We start from the raw sequence: 21,593 nt of genomic DNA, 5'->3' as shown, positions 1-21,593 counted from the left end.
CCTCCCACACTTTCTAACTTACCAGGCTAGAAAACTTCTTCTTCTAAAACAATCTAGCAACTTAATTTCACACACATATCTAAAATCAAACGTTATAAATAATTCTGAATATTAATAGATACCTTCTCAAATTAAATTAAAACCTTTTCTACTACAAACAAGAGGACTTACCACTATTACCTCTATTATACTTTAAAACATTCCCCACTTTAAAATCCCCTATTCTTTTTTTTTTTTAATTGTTGGGGATTCATTGAGGGTACAATAAGCCAGGTTACACTGATTGCAATTGTTAAGTAAAGTCCCTCTTGCAATCATGTCTTGGCCCCATAAAGTGTGACACACACCAAGGCCCCACCCCCCTCTCTCTGTCCCTCTTTCTGCTTCCCCCCATAACCTTAATTGTCATTAATTGTCCTCATATCCAAATTGAGTACATAGGATTCACGCTTCTCCATTCTTGTGATGCTTTACTAAGAATAATGTCTTCCACTTCCATCAAGGTTAATACGAAGGATGTAAAAACTTCATTTTTTTAATGGCTGAATAGTATTCCATGGTATACATATACCACAGCTTGTTAATCCATTCCTGGGTTGGTGGGCATTTAGGCTGTTTCCACATTTTGGCGATTGTAAATTGAGCTGCAATAAACAGTCTAGTACAAGTGTCCTTATGATAAAAGGATTTTTTCCTTCTGGGTAGATGCCCAGTAATGGGATTGCAGGATCAAATGGGAGGTCTAGCTTGAGCGCTTTGAGGTTTCTCCATACTTCCTTCCAGAAAGGTTGTACTAGTTTGCAGTCCCACCAGCAGTGTAAAAGTGTTCCCTTCTCTCCACATCCACGCCAGCATCTGCAGTTTTGAGATTTTGTGATGTGGGCCATTCTCACTGGGGTTAGATGATATCTCAGGGATGTTTTGATTTGCATTTCTCTGATATATAGAGATGATGAACATTTTTTCATGTGTTTGTTAGCCATTCGTCTGTCATCTTTAGAGAAGGTTCTATTCATGTCTCTTGCCCATTGATATATGGGATTGTTGGCTTTTTTCATGTGGATTAATTTGAGTTTCTATAGATCCTAGTTGTCAAGCTTTTGTCTGATTGAAAATATGCAAATATCCTTTCCCATTGTGTAGTTTGTCTCTTTGCTTTGGTTATTGTCTCCTTAGCTGTACAGAAGCTTTTCAGTTTAATGAAGTCCCATTTGTTTATTTTTGTTGTTGTTGCAATTCCCATGGCAGTCTTCTTCATGAAGTCTTTCCCCAGGCTAATATCTTCCAGTCTTTTTCCTATGCTTTCTTTGAGGATTTTTATTGTTTCATGCCTTAAATTTAAGTCCTTTATCCATTTATATTGAATTATCCAATTTATCTTGAATTTATCCAATTTATCTTGAATCAATTTTGGTGAGTGGGGAAAGGTGTGGGTCCAGTTTCAGTCTTTTACATGTAGACATCCAGTTCTCCCAACACCATTTATTGAATAGGGAGTCTTTTCCCCATGGTATGTTCTTGTTTGGTTTATCGAAGAATAGGTGGTTGTAAGATGTTAGTTTCATTTCGTGGTTTTCAATTCGATTCCAAGTGTCTATGTCTCTGTTTTTGTGCCAGTACCATGCTGTCTTGACCACTATGGCTTTGTAGTACAGACTAAAATCTGGTATGCTGATGCCCCCAGCTTTATTTTTATTACTAAGAACTGCCTTAGCTATACGGCTTTTTTTCCGGTTCCATACAAAACGCAGAATCATTTTTTCCAAATCTTGAAAGAACGATGTTGGTATTTTGATACGAAGGGCATTGAATAGGTATATGGCTTTGGGAAGTATAGACATTTTAACAATGTTGATTCTTGCCGTCCATGAGCATGGTATGTTCTTCCATTTGTTAATATCCTTTGCTATTTCCTTTCTGAGGATTTCATAATTTTCTTTAAAGAGGTCCTTCCCCTCCTTCGTTAGGTATATTCCTAGCTATTTCATTTTTTGAAACTATGGTGAAGGGAGTTGTGTCCTTAATTAGCTTCTCATCTTGACTGTTACTGGTGTATACAAAGGCTACTGACTTGTGGACATTGATTTTATATCCTGAAACATTACTGTATTTTTTGATGACTTGTAGGAGTCTCGTGCTTGAGTCTTTGGGGTTCTCTAAGTATAAGATCATGTCGTCAGCAAAGAGGGAGAGTTTGACCTCCTCTGCTCCCATTTGGATTCCCTTTATTTCCTTGTCTTGCCTAATTGTATTGGCTAGAACTTCCAGCACTATGTTGAATAGTAAAGGTGACAGAGGACAACCTTGTCTGGTTCCAGTTCTAAGAGGAAAAGCTTTCAGTTTTACTCCATTCAGTAAAATATTGGCTGTGGGTTTGTCATAGATAGCTTCAATCAGTTTTAGAAATGTGCCACCTATGCCTGTACTCTTCAGTGTTATAATTAGAAAAGGATGCTGGATTTTATCGAATGGTTTTTATGCATCTGTTGTAAGGCTCCTGTGATCTTTATTTTTGCCTCTGTTAATATGGTGGATAACGTTTACATCCTTGTGTATGTTAAACCAGGCTTACATCTCTGGGATGAAGCCTACTTGATCATGATGAATGACTTTTTTGATGATAAGCTGTAATTTATTGGCTAGGATTTTGTTGAGAATTTTTGCATCTATATTCATGAGTAACATTGGTCTGAAATTCTCCTTTTTGTTTGGGTCTTTTCCTGGTTTTGGTATCAGGGTGATGTTTGCTTCATAGAATGTGTTGGGGAAGATTCCTTCTTCCTCAATTTTTTGGAATAATCTGCAGCACAGGAATAAGCTCTTCCTTGAAGGTTTGATAGAATTCTGGAGTGAAGCCATCTGGACCAGGGCATTTTTGGGTTGGAAGATTTTTTATTGTTTCTTTAATCTGAGTGCTTGAAATTGGTCTGTTCAGGATCTCTACTTCTTCCTGGCTGAGTCTAGGGAGAGGGTGTGATTCCAAATATTTATCCACTTCCTTCATGTTGTCAAATTTCTGGGCATAGAGTTTCTGATAGTATTAAGATGATCTCTTGTATCTCTGTGGGATCAGTTGTTATTTCCCCTTTATCATTTCTGATTGAGGTTACTAGAGATTTTACTTTTCTATTCCTCGTTAGTCTGGCCAATGGTTTATCTATTTTATTTATTTTTTCAAAAAACCAACTCCTTGTTTCATTAATTTTCTGAATGATTCTTTTGTTTTCAATTTCATTGATCTCTGATTTGATTTTGGATATTTCTTTTCTTCTACTGATTTTAGGCTTAGATTGTTCTTCTTTTTCCAATTCCATAAGATCTCTTGTGAGATTGTTGATGTGCTCTCTTTCTGTTTTTCGAATGTAGGCATCTAAAGCGATGAATTTTCCTCTCAAAACTGCTTTTGCAGTATCCCACAGGTTTTGGTAGCTTGTGTCTTCATTGTTGTTATGTTCAAGGAAGTTAATGATTTCCTGTTTTTTTTCTTCCTTCACCCATCTGTTATTCAACAGAAGATTGTTTAATTTCCATGCCTTTGGGTGGGGTTGAGCATTTTTGTTAGAGTTGAGTTCCACCTTTAGTGCCTTATGGTCTGAGAAAATACAAGGTAAAATTTCAATTCTTTTGATTCTGTTGATATTTTTTTTGTGTCCCAGGATATGATCAATTTTGGAGAATGTTCCATGGGGTGATGAGAAGAATGTATATTCTTTATCTTTGGGGTGGAGTGTTCTATATGCGTCTATCAAGCACAGTTGTTCTAGGGTCTCATTTAAATCTCTTATATCATTGTTTAATTTCTGTTTAGAGGATCTGTCCTGCTCTGTAAGAGGAGTGTTAAAGTCCCCTGTTATTATGGTATTGTCAGATATCATATTGCTCAGACTGAGTCAGGTCTGTTTCAAGAAACTGTGAGCATTTAAATTGGGTGCATAAATATTTAGAATTGAAACATCTTCTTGTTGTATTTTTCCCTTGACCAATATAAAGTGACCCTTTGTCTCTTTTGACTTTAGTTGCTTTAAATCCACATGTATCTGAAAATAAGATTGCAACTCCTCTTTTCTTCAGAATTCCATTTGCCTGAAAAATTGTCTTCCAATCCTTAACTCAGAGCTTTAGTTTGTCTTTTGAAGCCAGGTGTGTTTCTTGCAGACAGCAAATGGATGGCTTGTGTTTTTTAATCCAGTCAACCAATCTATGTCTCTTCAGTGGGGAATTCAAGCCATTAACATTTATGGAGATAATTGATAAGTGTGGTAGTATTCTATTCGTCTTATTTGGTGAGAGTCCATTGCTTAGTTTTATCTTTTGCATCAGTGTGGAGGTTAGGTTCTGTCCTTTAATTTCTGAGTTCTTACTTTGCTGCTGATCCATTGTGGTGGTCAGTGCGCAGAACAGGTTGAAGTATTTCCTGTAGAGCTGGTCTTGTTGTGGCGAATTTCCTCAATGTTTGTATATCCGTAAATGATTTGATTTCTCTGTCAATTTTTAAGCTTAGCTTAGCAGGGTTCAGAATTCTGGGCTGGAAATTTTTCTTTTTAAGTAGATTAAAGGTAGATGACCATTGTCTTCTTGCTTGGAAAATTTCATTAGAGAAGTCTGCGGTCACTCTGTGGGTTTGCCCCTGTTGGTCAACTGGCACTTTCTCCTGGCAGCTTGCAGAATCTTTTCTTTTGTCTTGACTTTGGACAGGTTCATCACAATGTGTCTTGGAGAAGCTCGGTTAGAGTTGAGGCGACCTGGGGTCTGATATTCTTGTGAAAGCAGTGTGTCAGAATCTTTGGTGATATTTGGGAAATTTTCTTTTATAATATTCTCTAGTATGGCTTCCATTCCTCTGGGGCATTCTTCTTCCCCTTCTGAAATTCTTATATCTCGCATGTTGGAACGCTTCATAAAGTCCCATAATTCTGACAGTGAACGTTCTGCTTTCTCTCTCTTCTTTTCTGCCTCTTTTACTATCTGAGTTATCTCAAGAACTTTGTCTTCTACCTCTGAAATTCTTTCTTCTGCATGGTCTAACCTGTTGCTGATACTTTCCATTGCATCTTTAAGTTCCCTAATTGACTGTTGTAGTTCTTTCAGCTCTGCTATATCCTTTTTATATTCTTCATATTGTTCATATCTTTTTTGATTCTGTTTTTGGATTTCCTTTTGGTTATTTTCCACTTTATTAGCAGTTTCCTTCATTGTTTCCATCATTTGTTTCATTGTTCTCAACATGTGTATTCTAAATTCCCTTTCTGTCATTCCTAACATTTCTTTATAGGTGGAATAATCCGCAGTAGCTACCTCATGGTCCCTTGGTGGGTTTGTTCTGGACTGGTTCTTCATATTGCCTGGAGTTTTCTGCTTATTCTTCCTAATGAGTGATTTCTTTCATCTGTTTCCTTGCCCTAATTTTCCTTTCATTTCCTCTTTCTCTTTAAGTTCTTGTGCCTGTGGACCAGTGTCCCAAAATCGGTCTCACTCTGCCCCTGGGGGTTAGGGCTGCAAGGCGGCTCAGACCCCACCCTTAGGCTACTTGGTCGCTGGGTTACCAACCCCCACCCAATTCTAGCTCTGCGACCCTGAGGGTGAAGCTTGCCGGGGCAGATCCCTCACAGTTGCTCCCTGTGACCCACAGCCAAACACTATTAGCTCCGTCTGGCTCAGCGGCTCAGATTGGGGCCCTAGGCAATGGCCAAAATTCTCCACACTCCCGCTCAGGCTCTCCCCAAGGCAGTTCACCTGAGTGCCAAATCCAAAGACATCAAAACAGTTCACAGGTAAGGCCTTTCTGGTTTGCAGTCTCGCTGCTACTGAACTTACAGTTGTGGGCGGGTTTAGACAGATTGAACACACGCAACCACTTGCCGTTTTCCCACTGTTTTAGTCCTCCTCTTGGGGTCCAGAAGTCTCTTGCTGACTCCCTCTATCCTCACAGGGGTGATGATAGGCAGATCCCACCAGCCAGAGATGCCTGGAGTCCTATCTCCCCAGACTCATGGTGCCCAGATGCAAGGAAGCAGCCACTCGGCCGCCATCTTCCTCTGCCTCCAAAATCCCCTATTGTTTATAATCCAACACTAAATCTAAATTCACCTCCACCATTTCTCAAACCTTAACCAAAACCTTAGATATCCCATAGCATTTCCATAGCACTTCCATATTTCTTTCCATCCTCAATCTTCAGAAAAAAATTAAAAAATATCTTTACACACTAAATTTCAAGCTGCCCCAACCATAATTCCTAACATTTTATCTTTCAACCTTTCAAACCCTACATTTCTTAATCTAACAACTTACACACATGAAACTAAACCTTTTATGCCCTCACTCAATCAAGTGATCTAGTCATACCCTCTTTACTTCAACTTTACTGACATCACCCCCCTATCAGATCTGAACCCATCAAAGTACTCTAATATAGTCACTTTCCCTTCCAAACTAAAAAAATAAGTTACACAGAAAGTGTCCTCCTTCCTTCCAGTTTTTCTGTGAAAAAAATTATACCAAATTCCCCTGGTCCACATTCAGAGTCACTGTTTCATAGTTATGTTACTACCTAATTTTAAAATTATTACAGGAAATAAATCCATTCCATTGTCTTCTCTTTCTCTCTATCCACAACCTGTATAAAATGAACTGCCCAAATTTCCATACTTCCTTTACTAACAACAGTGAGTATCACAGCTAAGATAGACACAGGAATAGCTAACATTTTCTACTCAATAACTCGTTTTATTCAAACTCAACTTTCAAAGTTATCTCAACAGGTAACTACTCAGTTGGTACTCCAAACCTACAACAAAAGAAACTGTTCTTCATGAATGGACTACACTCTACTCTGAACCACAAGATTTTCCTGAACACCACTTCTAAACAACTTAAAAGGACAATCTGAAAGCAAAAACTTACATCCTTCAAATGAAAAAGATCATAATTGTCCTCTAGTTGACCAATTAAAACTACAAGCCCCTCTCAGCAGGAAGAAACTACAGAAGAGAGAACTCTCCATCCCCTATCCCAAGGCCAACCCCCTATTTTTAACATATCAAGAAGGAAGGAATGTTAGGTAATTGCCCCAAAGAAAGCACCCTGCCCCAGAAAAGCCTCTTCCTGCTTTCTACAGACCAAGATTAGTGTCTCACTCTTAAAGTTACAGCTACCCACTGAAAATTTCAAATTTATGCCCTGCCCCTAACAGCTCTTCTGGCCAGAGCAGTAACTCCTTATTGGCTATTCTACCATCCTATCACCATTCTAAGACTTCCCCTAACCAAAGCTATATAGCTCTCTCTTGCACGTGTGTGCTCTCTCCCTGTCTCTCTTGGTTTCTCCTCTGTCTCTCCTCTGTCTCTCTGTCTCCCCCCCCCATTTCGTCTCTCTCTCTCTTTTCTCCCCTCTACTCTCTCCTTTTCACTCCTCTTTGGTGCTGCTCTGCAGCATCCCTCCGTCGCCAATAAAAACCTTTCATATAAGCCTTGGTGGTCTGTGAGATATTTGCCGGTCGAGTGCCCCCCACACACACCTTTCACTACATTCTGAAGTTGTTTATAAGCTAAATTCTCATTTTTTTTCCATAGGGAAATTACTGCACCAAGAATCTACCTTCCCATTCTTTTCAAATACAACAAAATACAGCTAAGTTTGGAAAGAGACCTATTTAACCCTTCAAAGACAAGAAAAAAAATCTACATGGAAATGAAGTGTGATGGATGGAACATAACCAGTGTGAGTGGAACTCTTCTACTAATGGAGATTTCTAAATAAGTGAAGACACTGACATCAAGCAAATTTCAAGTAGACAAAGCGAAGAATTTCCAGAAGGAGAAGCACTGGTGGTCCTTAGAATATACTGGCCTTGGAGATAGCCCCAGAATCCATGGCCTCGGGCCTTTTCCATGAGATGTCTCAGAAGCATCCTTAGGAGGATACATCAGCTTCTCTGCCTTCAGGGGTTGGCAGGGAGGGGTCCCAAGCACCATCTTTCCTCTCTGAGAGCTGCATCCTTAGGGACAAGCTTCAAACGTGAACTACTTCTGATAACAGAATTTTGCTCTTCAGTAGGTCCTTGGTCTCCGGATTCAAAGAATGAACCCGCAGACCACAGATCAGTGGTAAGATAGGATTTTTATTAGAAGTTAGAAAGGAATACAAAAGTAAAAAGAACTGAACTGAGGAGTCTCTAAGTGGGCTCTTTATCTGGGGGTATTAGTTCGCCAGGACTTGGCAAATAAAAACAAGTTTTCTTCCTTAAAGAGTGTTATTGACATCAGAATGAATGCAGTCCCTCCAGCTCAGGGCAAAAGGTCAGGGTGTTCCCTGCATGAACTTGCCCAAGCCTAGGAAAACAGGGGTCCCCTGTCCAGCCTTGAGTTGGTGGGGGGGGGGATCCTGTATCACTTCCAACTTCCGAGGCGAGAGGGGGAGCAAGGGAGCGTGGTTCCACTGCTTTCCTCTCTCACAAAGCACAAGAGCTGGTCGCGGTAGCAGTGACCGGAGGCAGCTGGCGCTGCGTGGGGGTTTACTTGTCTCCTATGGGTGTGGGAAGAGGAGATAGAGAGATTCTAATGAAAAGGTGGAGAGGTGAGAGAAGAGGGGCTGGGGAGAAGGGGAGGCACCACCTTTCTTTTCTCTGCTCTTCCTGGGGATTTGAAAACTCCTCCTAACAGGGCTTTCAGGCTCTTCCAGATCTTTGGCCAGAACGTCTCAGCATCAGAGAAGTCCTGGGGTTGCTTATGGCTGAAGCTCTAGGCGGCCTCAGCTGGCGGTGTCCTCAGGCCCAGGCTCTGCGGTGTTGAGGCCGCCGCCACCACCGTTTTGTGGGGAAGACTCAAGCTGCGGAGGCGCCAGCTTTATCTCGTCCTCTCCTACATCGCTGCTTCCGTCCGGGGAAAATCCTCAGTCTCCGCAGCAGTAACCATCGTGCCGCGTGAGAAGCTGGGGAAGCTTCAGCTCCCAAGGTCGAGGGGCCTGGGGGAAAGGGGCAGCAGGCCGGCCTCGCCGCCCAGTTGCTCTCAGCCCGCCCACCCCCTACCCCCAGTAGCCACAAGCAGCGGTCCTGACCCAGAAGCTTCCTGGGTGCTCTGAAGCGGGCACCCCAATCCCAATCCTGCAGCCCAGCCCCCTCTAGTATGGGGATTTCTCGAGGAACCTGAAGTAGACTCACCGTTTGATCCTGGAAATCTCTCTACTAGAGATTTACTCAAAGGAAAAAAAAAAGTTATAAAAAAGACACTCGCTGGCGGAGCCTGTGGCTCAAAGGAGTAGGGCGCCGGCCCCATATGCCGGAGGTAGTGGGTTCAAACCCAGCCCCGGCCCAAAACTGCAACAATCTACTAATTTACAGGGAGATTTTTTGCTTCCTCTTCTGACAGATTTAGGTGCTATATTTAATGTTAATAAATTTATAGATAAAAGAAGGTACATAACCTTCTCTTTCCTTAGGAAGAAATGAAATGACCACAAATGATGTTAACAGAACTGAAGTTGTTGAATTTCTCCTTATGGGATTTTCAGACTCCTGGAATCAGATTGTACATGCTGCTCTATTTTTGCTAGTTTACGTCACAGCTCTCATAGGAAATCTTCTAATCATCATGCTTACTGCTCTGGATGTTCACCTCCAAACCCCAATGTATTTCTTTTTGAGAAACTTATCTTAGATTTTGGCTACATCTCTGTCACAGTTCCCAAATCTATTGCCAATTCCTCATGACACCTCCATTTCTTTCTTTGGGTGTGCTCTGCAAGTCTTCTTTTTCATGGACTTGGCAACTACTGAGGTAGCCATCCTTACAGTGAAATCCTATGACCGCTAGGTGGCCATCTGCCAGCCCTTACGTTGTGAGGTCATCATTAACCAGGGGGCTTGTGTGAAGATGATGGCCATGTCATGGCTCAGTGGGGTGATCTGTGGACTCATGCATGTGACAGCAACATTCTTATTACCATTCTGTGGGTACAGAATGTACATCAATTTTTCTGTGATATTCCACAGCTCCTAAGCCTAGTAGACTCCAAAATAATTTTCATTGAGACTGGAGTCATGGTTCTTGTTACGAGCTTGTGATAATCTGTTTTGTTTCTATTACTCTCTCTTACATGTACATTTTTTTCTGTTATTGTGAGAATACCATCAAAGGAGGGTAAATCAAAAACATTTTCTACTTGTGTTCCACATCTGGTGGTCGTAACACTTTTTATGATATCTGGTAGCATTGCCTATGTTCAGCCAATTTCAAATTCTTTCTCAGTTTCAGTTCTTTTTCTGTCAGTGTTCAACACAGTTGTGCCGCCTACCCTGAATCCCATCATCTATAGTCTTAGGAATAAGGCCATGAAGGCAGCCCTGAAGAGGCAGTGTGTGTGCTAGATGAAAAATTTGACTAGGGACCAGATCTTTTGAACTATTGTTCTAACCAGACAATCTTTTCACCTTCCTGAGATTGCATTTTCAATTAGTTGCTAAACCCTTTTCTTCATTTTTTTAAATGAAATTCAACTGTAGTCTAGTAACATTCTCCACATTTGGGCAAATTCAACTCTGGAATGCACTAAAAGGTACTTTGGGGTTATCAAAATATTAGAATTTGTGGTTTTATCCATTTTCATACATTATCTTCCTCAAAATGTTATAAATTATATTGTACTCAGTAATGTATTAATTAAAATAAAAATGAATTGCTAATATAAGATGATTTAATACTATATATACATATTTATAAAGCATATATTATACATAAATCATCTTTTTATTATATATTATGTACATATATGTGTGTGTGTATATATATATATATATCAAGGTAGAGCAAGATTATATGTTTTAAAAATATCCCAATGATGGGTGGTGCCTGTGGCTCAAGAAGTAGGATGCTGGTGGGTTCAAACCCGGCCCTGGACAAAAACTGCAAAAACAACAACAACAACAAAATAGCCAAATGGAAAATAAACAAAAAGTCATGTACACTCCAAATGTTTTCAACATTAGAAATATGATCTAGTAGACTAGAGACTAGTGCTATGTTGCAAAATATAAACCTCCTTGAAGGATTATTCTTTCAGAGAGTCATTTCTAAAGTTTGTAAAATCCACATGAGATAAAATATATGTAATTATTTGACAAACAAAAAAGGTGTACATAGGTTTATGGTGCCATGTATAGAAAAGATCATATGGGGAAATGAACTATTCATTTTACATTAAACATTTGATATAAATTTTTGTGTAATTAAATGTAAACGTTTCATTAAACTTTGAATTTAATTAAATATGATACTGTGTTAAGCTAGAATAGCCTTCAGAGTCCACCCCATTTTCCCTCCCCAGAGGGAAGTACTATCTGACATTTGTTCTGTGTCATTCTCAAAGTGCTCTTATGCAAGTTTTGTATATGTATTTATCTATATAATGCATAGTATAATTTTATGAATTAATATTTATAAAGTCTATTATAAATAGTATCATATCCTAATTATCCTTTTAAAGCTTTATATATAAATTTATTATTTTCAGCTCAGTGCCTGCAGCTCAAGCAGCTAAGGCGCCAGCCACATACACCAGAGATGGCAGGTTCAAATCCAGCCCAGGTCTGCCAAACAACAGTGACAGCTACAACCAAAAAGTAGCCAGGCATTATGGCTGGTGCCTGTAGTTCCAGCTACTTGGGATGCTGAGGTAAGACAATCGCTTGAGCCCAGGAGTTGGAGGTTGCTGTGAGCTGTGATGTCACAGTACTCTATCCAGGGCAACAGCTTGAGGCTGTGTCTCTAAATAAATAAATAATTTTTTATTTTGTTTTTAATTGACATGTAGTAGCTGTATATGTTTATAGGGTAAAATGTGATGTTTTGATATATATTTACAATGTGGAATGATTAAATCAGGTTAAAGTAATATCTTACCTCAAATATTTATCATTTCTTGGTGGTGACATTTAAAATCTAAAGCATTTGAAATCCTCTCTTTTAGAATTTTATTTTGAAATTTAACTTTAAAAGTTTAACTCAAAATTGTATATTTTGAAATTTACATATTTTTTATTATAGTAACCATGCTGTGCAATAAATCACTAGAACGTACTCAAAGAAAACCATACCATTTTCCCATCTACCACACACCCAAGCCTCTGGTAACCACCAGTCTACTCTCTATTCCCTATGAGCTGGACTTTGTAGAGTCCACATATAAACAAAATCATGTGGCATTTGACTCTTTGTGCTTGGCTTATTTCTCTTAACATTATGTCTTATAGGTTCACATATATTGTTGCAAATAAGAGAATTACCTGTTTTTTTAAGGCTAAATTGTGTTCCAATAGAGTATTTATCTATTTATTTATATATTTACCTAGCTAGCTAACTATTGCCTCAAACTATCAGGCTCCTGCCTCAGCCTACAAAGTAGCTGTTGCATGCCACCATATCCAGCAAATCCTTTTTTATACATGAGGTTATGCTATGTTACCTAGACTGGTCTCAAACTTCTGGCCTCAAGTGATCCTCTCATCACAGTCTCCCAAAGTGCTGGAATTACAGGCATGAGTCATCACATTCAGCCACATATTAAAAAATCCATTTGTTAGCCAAGTGAGGTGGCTCATGCCTGTAATCCCAGCCCTTTGGGAGGCTGAGGTGGGTGGATCACTTAAGCTCACAGTTCAAGACCAGCCTGAGAATCAGAGAGACCCTGTGTCTACCAAAAATGAAAACCTGAGGCAGTAGGATTGCTTAGGCCTAAGTGTTTAAGGTTGCTGTGAGCTATGATGCCATAGCACTCTACCAAGGGGGACAAAGTGAGACTCTGTCCTAAAATAAAAAAGAAATCCATTTGTTCATTGATGGGCACTTAGATTGATTTCATATCTTGACTGCTGTGAGTACAATGAACATGGCAATGCAAGCATCTCTTTGGTATACTGATTTCAACTTTGGTATACTGATTTCATCAGGATATATGTAGGCATACCTTTCTATTGCACTGTGCTTTGTTGCGCTTCACAGATAATACTTTTTTTTTTTTTTTTTTTACAAATTGAAAGTATGGCTTGGTGCCTGTAGAACAGTGTCAGCCACATACACCAAGGGTGGTGGGTTCAAATGCGGCCTGGGCCAGCTAAACAAACAATGATAATGGCAACAAGAAATAGGCATTGTGGTGGGCACTTGTAGTCCCAGCTACTTGGGAGGCTGAGGCAAGAGAATTATTTAAGCCCAAGATTTGGAGGTTGCTGTGAGCTGTGACATCACAACACTTTACCAAGGGCAACATAGACAGACTCTGTCTTAAAAAAAAAAAAAATAAAACCCCAAACAATTTGAAGGTTTGTGACAACCTTACATAGAGCAAATCTATTTGCACTATTTTTCCAATGGCATGCTCTCATTCAAATCTTTGTCACATATTGGTAATTCTCACAAAAGCTTTTTTATCATTATTATATCTGTTATCTGACCTTCGATGTTATTATTTTCATTGCTTTGGCATACTGTAAACTGTGTTTGTATAAGATGACAAACTTAATTGATACATAAGTGTGTTCTGACTGCTCCACTCATAGGCTGTTTTCCCATTTCCTTTCCTCTCCTTGGGACTCCCTATCCCCAAAGACACAGGAATATTATAATTAGGTTGATTTGGATCGACGCCCATGGCTCAGTGGTTAGGGTGCCAGCCACATACACTGGGGCTGGCAGTTGGAACCCAGCCCGGGCCTACTAAACAACAATGACAATTGCAACCAAAAAAATAGCTGGGTGTTATGATGGGCACCTGTATTCTCAGCTACTTGGCAGGCTGAGGCAAGAGACTCTCTTAAGCCCAAGAGTTTGAGGTTTCTATGACATCACAGCACCCTACTGAGGGTGACATAGTAAGACTCTGTCTCAAATAAATAAATAAAATAAAATAAAATTAAGTCAATTAATACAATGGCCTATGTAGCTACCTATGTAACAGGATATGTAGCAACCTATGTAATAAGATATGTAGAAACCGATGGAATAGGATATGTAGCAGCTTATGTAACAACATATGGAGTGATCTATGTAGCAACCTATGCACCATGATGTGTAGGAACCAGGACAGCCAAGCTTGCAGAGGTAAAGTGGCAGTTTTTTAAACATACAAGCAATAACTAGACATTAACGAAGAGACTGGCAGTGGAAAAGTGATCAGCAGTAGGGCGGCACCTGTGGCTCAGTCAGTAGGGCGCCGGCCCCATATGCCGAGGGTGGTGGGTTCAAACCCAGCCCCAGCCAAACTGCAATCAAAAAATGCCGGGCTTTGTGTTGGGCACCTATGGTTCCAGCTGCTCAGGAGGCTGAGGCAAGAGAATCGCTTAAGCCCACGAGTTGGAGGTTGCTGTGAGCTGTGTGAGGCCACGGCACTCTACCGAGGGCCATAAAGTGAGACTCTGTCTCTACAAAAAAAAAAAAAAAGAAAATTGATCAGATATGGAATTTCAGTGTTGAGGTCGGGCTCCAGGGATGGGAGCTTGTTCTCCATAAACAGCAGATGCAGAGGTTGCTTGGGGCTTCGATGCCCCGCTTCCCCATGCATTGGGAGGTCCACCTCATGCAAGCTTTGAGCTTACAATTCATTGTCCAGCCTGCTTCCCTGGTGATGGCACTGACAGGCCTAAGATGGCCTCTAAATGTTCACGTGAATGGAAAAGTTCTGTGTCCCTCACTTTAAATCAAAAGCTAGAAGTGACCATGCAAAGGCTTCTTAAAGTGAAAAATCTCTAATCACACACTTATAGAAACTCACTGCCCAAAGGATTGGCCTCTGAATATGAAAATGACTTCTTGAAATCAGTTAAAAACAAATAAAAAGCATATAAAAATGTGCATTACACTTAAAGAGGCATCTCAGTGGGAACATATTTTGGCAGAGAAAATATAATTTGACCATTGACATGGGCAAGCTTTTCTAAAACATCAATTTTTGGAGGATTTTTTTAAATTTCAGATATTGTGAGGGTACAAATGTTTAAGTTACATTACTTTCATTTCTAAAGTAAAGTTCAGGTTGTAGTTGAGCCCTTCACCAGGCGAAATGCTGAACATCCTCACATTGTACCCATTAGGTGAGATCCCACCAATCACCCATTTTCCTCAACCTCCCCTCTTCTTACCTCTCCTTGTTAAAATGTCCATACTACTCAAAGCAATCTACAGATTTACTGAAATCCCCATCAAAGCACCACTGTCATATTTTGAAGAATTTGAAAAGATAGTACTTAATTTCATTTGAAAACAGAAAAAAAAAAAAAAAAAAGAACACCTGAATAGCCAGTACAATTTTAGGAAATAAAACCAAATCTGTAGGTATCACTTAACCAGACTTCACGTTATACCACAAATCTATAGTGATCAAAACAACTTGGCATTGGCACAAAAATAGAGAAATAGATCTATGGAATAGAATAGAGAACCTAGAGATGAACCCAGCCACATATAGCCATTTGATCTTTGATAAACCAAACAAAAGCATGCACTGGTGACAAGAATCCCTAGTTAATAAATGGTGCTGGGGGGACTGGTTAGCCACATGTGCAAACCTAAAATTGGACCCACAAAATTCATTGAGTGATCACCCAATTTTCCCATGGAGTTCAGGTATTTTTATACGAGGTCTTTTGTTGGGGGGTGGGCGTATTGAGGAATATAGGATGGTAAATAGTTGCTAGGAGAATAAATGGGTAGGGAGAAATGGATTGATGTACATTAAGCTGAGAGACAGATATTTATGACTTAAATTACTTGGGTCAGGTCTCTTACATTCTTGACCTTGATTCTATAACGTACTGAGATAACAGGAACAGAAAGGGGAGTCCCTTGTCTTCTTTGATCTTCTGACCTGGTCAGTCAGAAGGACCTTGACCTGCTATCTGCATTAACCCAGTGTTTCTTGACCTTGAATGGCCTTCACTTCAAAATATTCTTGATACCAGGGAGTCACATTTTAGGGTGAAATTTCCTGAGTTTCTTCATAGTACTGTATGACTCAGTTCTCAGGCTTAATTCTCCTCTTGGCATAATGAATTGGGAAGTCCTGAAATTTTATTTTGTTTTATATTAGACACTATAATTATTTTTCTTTTATTTAACTATGCTTTAAGCATGAAATTCAGTCAATTGTTTTGATCAAGTTGAAACAATCAATATATTTCACTTTGCATTTCATAAAACAGAGGAGCAGCTACATAAATAAAGCCTATGTCATAAATATTAATATGAAATATGTATAAAGTATTCTTAGCTGTAAATGAATTATGAGCTACATCAATTCTTCACCCAGGAAAACACAGATCAGATGATCAATAGTATTTTAATATGTGCCCTCTTGAATCACTGCCTCACAAAATCCATTCTAGCCTGTTTAAACTTCTTTATTAATAGATTTAACATTTTCTCTAAAAGTAAATGGACATTTAAAATGGACTATTATGCATAAACAGTCTATAAAATGGCCAAGTGACTACTGAATACTGTGAGTCACCTAATTTGAGGAGTTGAGAATTATGTCAGAAATTTAGCCCAGAGAGAGTTAGCCTACCTACCTTAGCTACACTGAAGTCTAAGGGATAATCTGTAGTCTGCCTTCTGGGATTGTTGAATTTTGGTTCTCAATTGATTTTAAGAACAGAGTATAAATTATAAAAGCTATTAATAAGGATGAATGGTGGGGAATCATTCTCATAGATGTTACACATAAAAGAAAATCTAAGAGCACTTCCTCCGGTATCCAGCAGCTGATTGAAAAGAGTCCTTGTGCCTTCACCCCAGGCAATGGTCTACCAGTTTGGGAGGATTCTGAGTGAGCTGACCTCAGGTCCGATTTCTTCCTTCTTCCATATGCAGGTCTTTTCTTTTATCTGTGGCTCATACCTCCAGCTTTTGTTTATCATTAACTTTCATCTCTGGAGGTGTCCTTGATCTGACCCCTATCATCATCTCTATTACCTTTCTTTCTTTCTTTCTTTCTTTCTTTCTTTCTTTCTTTCTTTCTTTCTTTCTTTCTTTCTTTCTTCCTTCCTTCCTTCCTTCCTTCCTTCCTTCCTTCCTTCCTTCCTTCCTTCCTTCCTTCCTTCCTTCCTTCCTTCCTTCCTTCCTTCCTTCCTTCCTTCCTTCCTTTCCTCCCTTCCCTTCCCTTTCCCCTTCCATTTCCTTCCTTCCTTCCTTTATTCTTTCCTTCCTTCCTTCCTTCCTTCCTTCCTTTCTCTTTTCTCTGATCATCTTATTCTCATTATTCCTTTTTCTGAATGAATACACATGATAAATCAGTGCAACAATCAGAATAAACCATCCAGGTAGGACATCTTCATTTATTTTTTGTTAAGTAAAAATTTGTTTGACTAAGACTTGATCACCTCTTGAGATGTCGACATATTGTGAGGCAAACACTTCAAGATTACTCGACAAGTGATTAATGTCTTTTTATTTGTAGGTTGTTGTGATGAACACATGAGTAACATATAACAAAGCCCATAAAATGAATTTAAATACTGTTCATACAATAATATTTATTATTCAAAAATCTACTCTTATTGGTACTTTTCAAAATGATTTTATGAATTTTGTTTAATCAGATCATTTTACTGCTCTTGATCTATGTGCATGTGTATGAGAGAGAGAATGAGAGACAGAGGAGATACTGTAACACACAAAGTCATATCAATCGATAAGTTTAGAACTTTTTCTTCACAAATTTATGGACAAGAATGTTTTATTTAATTATTTTCCTTTGCAGAACAGAAGGTAATAATAATGATTTTGCAAAATATATAGAAATACAATAAAATAGACTAAATTAACAGCTATAAAAATATAGAACAAATGTGGTTTAAATGGAATCTGAAACAAGATTAAAGCTACAGTTATTGGTGTTTATAATTGGTGAGCTAATGTCAGATGTGAAGATAATTAATATAAACTGGGAAATTTAAATACACTGATGTAATGAATATTTACATTAATTTGTTACATGCCTTTGTAGAATTTATATCTTATAAACGCTAATTTTCTTAATGTCATTTACACTCTTCTCTGTGTAACCCTGCATGTTTCTCTCCCAGTTGGAATCTATAGCCTTTCATTCCTTCAAAATACTTGCCATTCTTTATATGACAATTTATAAATTTATTTATCAATACCTCAGCTTACAATGTTTTTACTTGTTTTTGAATTTCCATATTTCCACAGGATGTTCATCTCACAATTTCTGTTAGATGATCGGTATGTTGGCAGAAAGTAGATAAGTGTGTTTCTGTTTGCATATGTGTGTCTCTTACTCCTGGTTTACAAGAGTTCACAATGGAATTCAAATGCATCCATATAACAAATATATGCTATAGATAGTATAACTGGGATATACTTTTATACATATAAGTGTGTACTGAGAATTAACTGGACATATTTATGCATAATAGTTTGAAATACATTATGAACACCTGAATGGCAGAATATACTTATTGGTCTACCTGCAATGATGTTTTCTCATTATGTTAAACATTAATTTTTTTTCCCAAAAGAAACAAAAAACAAAGAGAAGACACCATGTTATTGCTGACTACTAGTCAAATGCTTTTCGGCTTTAGGGATAATAATCTGTGCACAGTGAATGAGATACAATATAAAGAACAGTTGGGATGGTATGATTAGATGTTAAGTAACTCAACAAAATGCTAAACTGAATTTTAATCTAGGATGCTCTGAAGCCACAGTTTTATGACTCTTCTTTTTTCTTTTTTTTTTTTTTTTTTTGAGACAGAGTCTCTCTGTGTCACCCTAAGTGGAATGCCATGGCATCACAGCTCATAGCAGCCTCAAATTCTTGAGCTTAAACGATTCTCTTGCCTCAGCCTCCTCAGTAGCTGGGATTACAGGTGCCTGCCACCACACCTGGCTATTTTTTGGTTGTAGTTGTCATTGTTGTTTGGCAGGCCCGGGCTGGACCCGCCAGCTCCTGTGTATGTGGTTGGCACCTTAGCTGCTGAGCTACAGGTGCCGAGCCAGTTTTATGACTTTTAAAACATGCTTTCAATAATTTCCTTTGAATGATTGGAGTAAATTAATGAAATTGAACTTTTTTCGTTTTTTTTTTTTTTTTGAGGCAGAGTCTCACTCTTTCACCTTGGGTAGAATGCCATGGATTTCTCACAGTAGCCTCAGACTCTTAGTCTCAAGTGATCCTCCTACCTCAGCCTCCAAGTAGCTGGGACTACAGGCACCCACCACAACTCCCAGCTAAATATTCCTATTTTTAGTAGAAATGGGGTCTTGTTCTTGCTGAAGCTGATCTCCAACTCATGAACTCAAGAAATCCTTCCACCTTGGCCTGCCAGAGTGCTAGAATTTCAGGCCTGAGCCACTGCACCCACTACATGGTTAACTTTTTTAATTATTTGGTCCTTGGGTGCAGAAAGAATTACATATGATTGGGTCACTCTCCCCAAACTCTCTTCACCAGGAAATCATTGTAGGGTAGATCTTCTTTCTATTTCTTCCTTTTCTTGATAGGTGTTATACATTACCTTCTTGTTTCACAAAAAGATCAAAAATTTTAATCTTCTTTGTTTCTTATCTACCATTATGGGTTGGATTGTGTCCCCTTCAAAATTCATTCTTTGATGCCTAACCCTCTGTACCTCAGAAGGTGATGATATTTGGGAAGAGGGTCTTTAAAGAGGTAATTAGTTTATAATTAGATCATTGTGTTTGCCTTAATCCAATATGAGTGGTGTCCTTAAAACAAGAGGACATTTAGACACCGACAGGCATAGAAGAAAGTCATGTGAGGAAACACAGGGAAAGCTTGGCCATCTAATAACCAAGGAGACAGACCTGGAATAAATCTTTACCTCCCAGCTCTTAGGGAGACCAACCATGTCAAAACCTTGTTATTGAACATCTGGCCACTAGAACTGTGAAAAAATACATTTCTGATTAAGCAACCCAGTCTGTGGTACTTTGCCGTGCAAGCCCCAGCAAACAAAATAATACCTTGACATTCTCCAAAACTCATAATATTTTGTACTTCATGTCTTCCTAAAAAGTTTAGAACAGTAGAAATTTTTAACTGCTTTTTGAAGTAGTTTGACCACGTTTTATCTTTACAAATGTATGACTACATAGCCAATACATATTTATTTTATTTTTTAAAATCATTATTATCCTGTTTCCAGAGATAACCATTATTTTTCTGTATATGAATATGGACAGAGATTGTTTAGATCATAGTTCAAACCTTTTGTCAAGATGGATAAAATATGTTTTAAAAATTTATAAGGCTCGGCACCCATAGTTCAGTGGTTAGGGTGCCGGACACATACCCTGGGGCTGGCTGGTTCGAACCCAGCCGGGCCTGCTAAACAACAATGACAACTACAACAAAAAAAATAGCCAGGTCTTGTGGCAGGTGTCTATAGTTCCAGCTGCTTAGGAGCTGACGCAGGAGAATCGCTTAAGCCCAAGAGTTTGAGATTGCTGTGAGTTGTGACACCACAGCAATCTACCTAGGGCGACATAGTGAGAATCTGTCACAAAAAAGAAAAAAATTCTTTATAATACATACTAACAGGTAATATATGACAGGTAGTTTGCAGAATGACAGACTCAAAAGAAAAAAAATTTTTTTTGAGACAGAGCCTCAAGCTGTTACCCTTGGTAGAGTGCTGTCGCATCACAGCTCACAGCAACCTCAAACTCCTTGGCTGAAGCGTTTCTCCTGCCTCTACATCCCAAGCAGCTGGGACTACAAATGCCTGCCACCATGCCCAACTATTGTTTGGTTGCAGCTGTCATTGCTGTTTGGCGGACCCAGGATTTGAATCGCCAGCTCAGGTGTGTGTGGCTGTTGCCTTAGCAGCTTGAGCCACAGGTGCAGAGCTGACTCAAAAGACATTTTAAATTAATGTTTTAAAAATCAAATTTGAGTGGGTCCCAGCTTATCTTTTTTTTTTTTTTTTTTTTAGTTAGAGTCTCATTTTGTCACTCTCAGTATAGTGCTATAGTGTCGCAGCTCATAGCAACCTCCAGCTCTTGGGCTTCGGTGATTCTTTTGCCTCAGCCTCCAGAGTAGCTGTGACTACAGGCACCCACCACAGGTGCAGAGCTGACTCTTAAAAACACTGCTATTAGCTGAATTGAAACTCTAGAGACTGATTCTGATACCCAAGTAATTGTCTCTTATTCAAATTGTGTAGGTCGGCAGACACTGTTTTCCTCAATTAATAGTCCTTTGTCCCACACTCTGTTTCTCATTCTTATTTTAAAATGCTAAGTCCTGAGCGGCAACTGTGGCTCAGTGAGTAGGGTGCTGACCCCATATACCGAGGGTGGCAGGTTCAAACCCAGCCTTGGCCAAACTGCAACAAAAAATAGCTGGGCACTGTGGCAGGCGCCTGTAGTCCCAGCTACTCTGGAGGCTGAGGGAAGAGAATCGCCTAAGCCCAAGAGCTGGAGGTTTCTGTGAGCTGTGATGCCCGGGCACTCTACCGAGGGCAACAGAATGAGACTCTGTCGCTAAAGACAAAAAAATAAATTAAAATGCTAAATCCTATCAAGGTCTTGATGACACTTTCCAGGTAGAAGAAGCAG

The 21,593-nt window shown here is 39.1% G+C and overlaps 1 pseudogene; it reads left to right on the top strand.

Moving 5' to 3' along the window:
• LOC128570279 (putative olfactory receptor 14L1) overlaps window positions 1-10,363 on the top strand; it is a 33,343-nt pseudogene extending 22,980 nt beyond the window's left edge.
• The last annotated feature ends 11,230 nt before the right edge of the window (window positions 10,364-21,593 follow it).

The sequence above is a fragment of the Nycticebus coucang genome, chromosome 18 (genome assembly GCF_027406575.1).
Source record: "Nycticebus coucang isolate mNycCou1 chromosome 18, mNycCou1.pri, whole genome shotgun sequence".
NCBI lineage: Eukaryota > Metazoa > Chordata > Mammalia > Primates > Lorisidae > Nycticebus > Nycticebus coucang.
Note: the sequence above shows the minus strand (reverse complement) of the source record. Positions and strands in the feature narration are given on the sequence as shown.